Raw genomic sequence first — 6,000 nt, 5'->3', positions numbered from 1 at the left:
GAACTAATAAAAACTATCACCCTAGAGGCTGGTGGATAGGAACTAAATGAAAGGGATGTGAGCTGGAATTAAAATTCTCTGACTACACTTTTCACGTAGCTTTGTCTTGAGCATATAAAAGCTTGACATGTTCAAAAAGTACATTAAATATAATGATAAATGGCATTCTCTAGAACTGTAAGCCCACAGAAACAAATGAACTTAATGGCATATGAAATTGATAACACAACCACACTGAAATAAGAGTTAATGCAAGTAAATTTTTAATCCAATTCTATATTCACACTTTGTGTTATATATTCTAAGGACAAAAATTATTACAAAGAAATCTTGAATTCTTCTTTTAAGTTTGTTGTTACTATAGTGTTGGTGTAGTAATTCTGAAGTGAGTTTGTGCATGCGAGAGCAAACACATGAAATATATTAAGCTTTCAGAAACCCTGAGTCTTAAAAGAAGGAAAATAACAAATAGAAAACAAGAGACAGCCTCTGGTACTGGACTTGAATTGGAGCATCGGTGTGGAACTTAAAGTTCTATCCATCTAAAGGGCCAGAAGCAATAACATTCCAGTTGCAGATTTTTATTCTTATTATTTTTAAAATATTTATATTGACTTCAGAGAAGAAGAGAAAGGGAGATAGGAACAGCAGTGATGAGAGAGAATCATTGATCAGCTGCCTCCTGCATGACCTCTACTGAGGATCAAGTGTGAAACCCAGGCATGTGCCCTGACCAGGAATGGAACCGTGACCTCCTGGTTCATAGGTTGAAGTTCAACCACTGAGCCACATGGTCTGGGCCCAGATCTTTATTTGTAAAACCACTCCCCGCACAAAATTATCAAGGGTCCTTAGAAAATTAGCTCATTCCAGGTCTTATGCAGAGAAAGAGCAAAGTGAGTGTGAATCATCATTTATGTCAGAAAGCAAAGAAGCATTTAAAGATGAATGGGGCATGTCAAAAAGATATAAGGACCTGATTGAAGAGGCTACTACTGGCCAAACTTGGAACAATTTGATGAAAAGAGAATAATGACTATAATATATTATAATACACTGAATTAAAAAAAGAATAATTGAGTCTACAGCAAATTATTTTTTAAAAGGCTAAAGAGATAAAGTTATTCTTCACAGAAGAAAGCCAGTTAATAAATGTGGGAGGTATGATAGAATTAGAATATCACCATTCTGCAACCATAATTGATATAAGCAAAAAAAAAAAATTATTGAGTAAAAGGTTACTAGGGGAACAGAATATTCATTCAGCTTCAATTTATCATCCCACAGATTTCTTACCAATTACAAAAAGGAAAAGGTTTTTGCACTAGAGCAATCTGGTAGTCATCTTAAACAAATGATTAAATGTAACAGTCTTCTACTCATGCAGTGAAACAGGAGGTACTCAATATCACCCATGTAGCTGTCTTGCCACAATATCTGACTTGAATCAAATTATGAGGGCACAACCAAATAATCCATACTGTGGACAACTCACCTGGACTCCATGGCCTTGATGGCTTGAAAGGGGAGGGAAAGGAGGCATGGGTACTATTCTATTGAATAGGTTAAAGGAAATTATAGACATTCATTTTAAACAGCTGTTATTTGTGATCTTTCATGATGCCCAGATTGATAAAATGCGTAAAAGACATTTTGGGGCCAAGTGGGTAAATGGGAATATGCACTGTCTGATTTGTGGAGGGTGAGAATAGCACTACCATTGGTCCTAGGACACACACGTCAAAGTACTTTCAAATGATTTAAGAGTTGTTGCCAAAACCGGTTTGGTTTGGCTCAGTGGTAGAGCGTCAGTCTGCGGACTGAAACGTCCCAGATTCGATTCCCGTCAAGGGCATGTACATTGGTTGCGGGCACATCTCTGGTAGGGGGTGTGCAAGAGGTAGCTGGACAATGTTTCTTTCTCATTGAGTTTCTAGCTCTATCCCTCTCTCCTCCTCTCTGTAAAAATCAATAAAATATATATATATATATATTTTTAAAAAAACACACAAGAGTTGTGTGTATCGATACATCCGTGCACAAGTGTGACAGACAGAGACAGAGAGATAGCGAGAGAGTGCACGGAAAGGCACCAGTTGGTTTTCTAGATAGGGAAAATGGAGTGAGGGAAAAGTATGAGAATGGAAGATATGAGAGTAATCTTAACCTCCTATGATCGTAAGTCAATAACGTGATACACAATACTGATACATCAAAAACACTGGGGGAAGAATGTCAGGCTTCAAATTCCCATCTTTACCTCTTGCTGTGTGTTTGGGCCACCTGCTTAACCTCTCTGGGCCTCAATTATCTCATGAGGCCAATGATAGTACCTACCTAATGGAGTTGTTGAGGGAATTAATATTAATTAATGAATTAAGTTAGAGCATGTAAAGCACTTCGGAGAATGCCTAGTACAAAGTAAGCACCGGTGAAACAGCTACTGAAGTAGATCTAAGCAGTTATTCAAGGAGATTGTTTAGAAATATGGAGACAAATAACGGAGATGCTAAGGAAGCACTGAGCAATGGCTGCCTCGGAGGAACAGGACTGGGGGTGCGAAGGAAAGAGGCGGGGTCTGCCCTCCTCATTGTGAACCACAAAGGACTCTTAGCCTGTGTATAGATCTAATGGAGGGCAATCCCTAAGAAAGAAGCAGCATCACAGTAAAGTGCAGCTTTCAATGCCACCTGGATGGAAACCAGGTCTGAGACTGAGGCACCTCTGCTTCCATTTCCTCCCCTGGAAAACAAAGAGGTGACAGATCAGAGCACCCAGAACACGGCCTGAATGGTTTTCATCCTGAGGAATAAAACCCCACGGCCAATGGACTGTTACATACAATCTTGAGGTTCAATGGAAAACAACAAAAATATATTCTAATGTCTGACCTGCTGCGGGCTCTATTTTCATGCCCAACGTTAGCTGGTCTGCCCGGCCTCGCTTGTGGGGGCAGCTCCGGGGAAGCCGGAGCCTCTGGAAGCCTCCCTGCCCGCAGGGTCATCTCTCCCATTAACTGGCTCCAGGCGCCTCTCCCACTTTCAACCCACCTGGGATCATGTGGGCAAATGTCATTACCAAGACCCAATAAAGCTTCCCCATCACTATAAGAACCAAAGCAAGTCTAGTCTTTCAAATATAGAAGCGCATGCACACGTGTTGAAGCGTGAGAGCCCTTTCCACTCTCAATATTTAGTCTTGTTTTGAGAGTTTCCTAAAATTACATGACTCAAAACACAGTCCCTCAGAAGAACAGTGTGTGGTGACAATGTTCTTAACACTCCTCACCCGGCCGGCTTCAGCTGGGAAATGTTAATGCCGGATGACCTTTTTCTGAAGGGCGTTTTAAGGAAACAAAGCAATTTTTCGTAATGTGGTTGCTATAGCGATTGGCCCTTTCAAAAGGCTGGGAGAGAAATGACGTACATCTGTAATCAACAGCCGTGGAAATAACAAATGGTTTGATAAAGCAGCATTTGGGGATTAATTTGAAGCAGAATAAATAAGCAGGTTTTTAAAAAGTCAAAAAAAGCACCAAAAAACCAAAGGCCTCTACTGCTGCACAAGCTGGGCTGTGGGAACGGGCAGGGACTCTGCTCAGGAAGAAAAGGCAACTGGCTATCCAGGGCCGGAAAGGGGCCTACCTGTCTCTGTCTGCCAGGCCCTACTCCCTGGCCCAAGCAGGCAGCTGCTGGCAACACTTCTTTTTAAAAAATATATTTTATTGATTTCTTTATAGCGAGGAAGAGAGAGGGATAGAGAGTTAGAAACATCGATGAAAGTGAATCATTGATCAGCTGCCTCCTGCACACCCTTCACTGGGGATGTACCTGCAACCAAGGTACATGCCCTTGACCTGAATCGAACCCAGAACCTTTCAGTTGGCAGGCCGATGCTCTATCCTAGGGGTGTCGAACTCAATCAGAGAAGGGGCCAAAATCTAAAATCCAGCCTAAATCGCGGGCCGAATGGTTTACTGAACAGTCATAAACTGTCATTGTGATGGAAACGCAGCGGAGTGCAGGGATGACAGCGCGGTGCGGGCCACATTGCAAGGCCTGGCGGGACGGATTTGGCCCGCGGGCCTTGTGTTTGACACATGTGCTCTATCCACTGAGCCAAGCCAGTTTCGGCTGGCAACACTTTTAAGCGCACATTCTGACCTCATCTGTCTAACAAGTGCCCAGATGTCGCCGATGCAGCTGGGCCCAGTAGCACACTTGGTACCCAAGGTCCCAGGTGGAAATTTATACCAGTCCCTCTGTCCTCCAACCCCCAACACCACCGTGTTAGTTTTTATTGTTGCCATAGCCCCGTTGTCAGCAAACTGTGGCTCTCGAGCCACATGCGACTCTTTGGCCCCTGAGTGTGGCTCTTCCACAATAAAATGACCAGATGTCCCGCTTTTGGTGGGACAGTCCCGATTTTTAACAATTTGCCCCGCGTCCCACTGCGTTTTAAAAAAGTCCCGATTTTTTGGAATCTTTTAAATTTTTTGGACTTTTTTTGCCGAAACCGGTTTGGCTCAGTGGTAGAGCGTCGGTCTGTGGACTGAAAGGTCCCAGGTTCGATTCTGGTCAAGGGCATGTACATTGGTTGCAGGCACATCCCCGGTAGGGGGTGTGCAAGAGGCAGCTGGTCGATGTCTCTCACTCATTGATGTTTCTAGCTCTCTATCTCTCTCCCTTCCTCTCTGTAAAAAATCAATAAAATATATTTAATAAATAAATAAATAAATAAATAAATAAAATCTTTTGGACTTTTTTAAAACACCGCCGGACGCGGGACAAATTGTTAAAAAGCAGAACTGTCCCGCCAAAAGCAGGACGTCTGGTCACCTTAAAAATACCAAGTGTGGGCACGCACATACAGTGCGATTGAAACTTCGTGGCCCATGGGCAGAAGTCGGTTTTCAGCCTGGGTGAGTCTATTTTGAAGAAGTGGCATTAGAAGTTCAAGTTTTAGAAATTTGGCTCTCAAAAGAAATTTCAGTCGTATTGTTGATATTTGGCTCTGTTGACTCATGAACTTGCCGACCACTGCCATAACCAATTACTACAGATTTAGTGGAACAATATGACATTCATGTGTTATCTTACAGTTCTGCAGGTCAGACGTCCAACGCAGTCTCGCCAAGCCAAAGTCAAGGTGTTGGCATGGCTGTGTTCCTTCCCGAGACTCTGGGGAGCATGTCTCTTGCCTTTCTCCTCCTTCCAGAGGTGCCTGCATTCCTTGGCTCCTGGCTCTTCCTCCATTCTCAAAGCCTGCAGAGAGGCATCCCTCTGCCTTCCTTCCACGGTCACTTCTCCCCCGGATCCTGCCGGGAGAGCCCTCCACTTTGCAGGATCCTTGTCCTTAGTTAGGTTCTGCCCCCATGATCCCCGATTATCTCCCCACCTCAAGATCACTAACCACCAACCTATCTGTGCAGTGACTCACATATTCACCAGGTACAGAGATTAGGAAGCAGACATCTGGGGGGTGGGGGGCAGATATTCTGCATCTTTCCTGTCCTCTCTCCCAGCGGAGGACAGAGCTTTATCCTCAAGATGTCTCACTCTTACACCTACATACCTGGGCATGCCCTGTGTTTTCCATGGATCTCGCTGAGAGCCTGGCTCGTGCAGACAGGTCATCGAAGCTGGCTCCTTCATTCATTCGAAAGAGTTGATTGCCTGAAGCTCTCGGTCAGGATGAAACCCTCTAGTATTAATGGCGACTGGGCCAGAGCAAAGGCTCCACTCCACCTCAGCCTCACGCTCTCATGGCCTTGTTCACTCCCTCCCACGATGCCACAAGCAACGTCCCAGACCAGGAGGGTCCACTCCCACAGCCCAGCCTCGTCCTAGGCCTCCACCATTTACTGGGGTCTCTTGTTTCTATTTAAAGATGTGTCCACAGACATGAAGATACAAAATGTTCTCATTCCACATTCCGGGCCCTCTCCTGAAAGAAAAAAGCCTCCGGTGGAGGAAGGACAGATCCTTCCCAGCTGAGGGA

Source organism: Pipistrellus kuhlii, unplaced genomic scaffold, assembly GCF_014108245.1.
Source record: "Pipistrellus kuhlii isolate mPipKuh1 unplaced genomic scaffold, mPipKuh1.p scaffold_m20_p_3, whole genome shotgun sequence".
In the NCBI taxonomy this organism is placed as follows: Eukaryota; Metazoa; Chordata; class Mammalia; order Chiroptera; family Vespertilionidae; genus Pipistrellus; species Pipistrellus kuhlii.
The sequence above is the reverse complement of the archived record's forward strand: the minus strand, read 5'-3'. Positions refer to the sequence as shown.